We start from the raw sequence: 1,575 nt of genomic DNA, 5'->3' as shown, positions 1-1,575 counted from the left end.
TCTCTGTCTCTCTCTCTCTGTCTCTGTCTCTGTCTCTCTGTCTCTGTCTCTCTCTCTCTCTCTCTCTCTCTCTCTCTCTCTCTCTCTCTCTCTCTCTGTCTGTCTGTCTCTCTCTCTGTCTCTCTCACAGATCCATTGAAAGACAAAGTCACAAATGAGAAACCATACAGCTATAACATTATTCATTCTCAGGGGATTGACAGATGACCCACAGCTGAGGGTTCTTCTTTCTATTTTTTCTGTTTCTGACCTACATTCTGAGTGTAACTGGGACCTTGACCATCGTCATCCTCACTTTGGTGGATCCCCACCTTAAAATGCCCATGTATTTTTTCCTTAGAAACTATTCCTTCTTAGAATTGTCATTCACCACTGTCTGTATTCCCAGATTCTTGTATAACATGTCAGTTGGGGACTATACTGTGTCCTATAATGCATGTTTCACTCAAATATTTTTTGGTATCCTCCTTGGGGCCTCAGAGTTTTTCCTCTTGGCTGCCATGTCTTATGACCAGTATGTAGCCATCTGCAAAACTCCGCACTATACAACCATCATAAGCAACAAAGTCTGTAACCAACTCCTCCTGGGTTGCTGGATGTCTATGTTGATCATCATACTTCCACCACTTGGTATGGGTCTTGAGCTAGAACTCTGTGACTCCAATAGTATGGATCATTTTCTCTGTTATGCATCACAGTTGCTGGAGATCACATGCTCTGATACACATGTACTAGAAAGAATTATTTTAGCATGTGCTTTGTTGACACTCATCATCACATTAGCATTAGTGGTTCTATCTTATGCCTATATTGTCAGGACTATTCTGAGATTCCCCTCTGCCCAGCAAAGGAAAAAATGCCTTTTCCACTTGCTCCTCCCACATGAATGTCATTTCCATGACTTATGGCACCTGCATCTTCATCTATATCAAACCTTCTGCAAAAGAAGGGGTGGCTTTGAATAAGGTTGTAACACTGCTTGCAACCTCAGTGGCACCAGTAATGACCCCCTTTATTTATACCCTGAGGCATAAACAAGTGATACAAGCTTTTAGAGACATATTCAAAAGGATTCTATTGATTTCAAAGCTATAAGAGGCAGCTGAGAGTCCTACCAAAGTCCTTTTATGACACAAATATTCTGCTAATGCCTTAGCTAGGAAGAGATAAAACAGAAGAAGAAAATTATAGACCAATTTCCCAAATGAAAATCACTTAAAAATTTTTTAACAAAATACTAGCAAGGTTATTACTGAGATAAATCACCAGGATCATATACTATGACCAGATGAGATTAATAACAAGAATGTGGGACTGGTTCAATATGAGGAAAACCATCATCATTATTAATTATATCAATATTAAAACTAACAAAAATAATGGGATTACCTCAATCGGTGCAGAAAAATGTTTTGACAAAATACCATACCCTTTCCTATTAAAAATAGGGAACATTAGAATAAAGGGGGTGTTTCTTTAAATGATAAATATTATCTTTCTAAAAACATTAGCAAGCATTATATGTAATGGGGATAAGCTAGAAACTCTCCCAATAAGATCAGGGGTGAAACAAGG

The 1,575-nt window shown here is 38.4% G+C and overlaps 1 pseudogene; it reads left to right on the top strand.

Moving 5' to 3' along the window:
- The first annotated feature begins 154 nt into the window (after positions 1-154).
- On the top strand, positions 155-1,095 carry LOC138167802 (olfactory receptor 6C2-like; annotated as a pseudogene).
- The last annotated feature ends 480 nt before the right edge of the window (positions 1,096-1,575 follow it).

Source organism: Petaurus breviceps, unplaced genomic scaffold, assembly GCF_028583685.1.
Source record: "Petaurus breviceps papuanus isolate PSGF00001 unplaced genomic scaffold, PetGlider_PUasm1.0 310191, whole genome shotgun sequence".
In the NCBI taxonomy this organism is placed as follows: Eukaryota; Metazoa; Chordata; class Mammalia; order Diprotodontia; family Petauridae; genus Petaurus; species Petaurus breviceps.
Note: the sequence above shows the minus strand (reverse complement) of the source record. Positions and strands in the feature narration are given on the sequence as shown.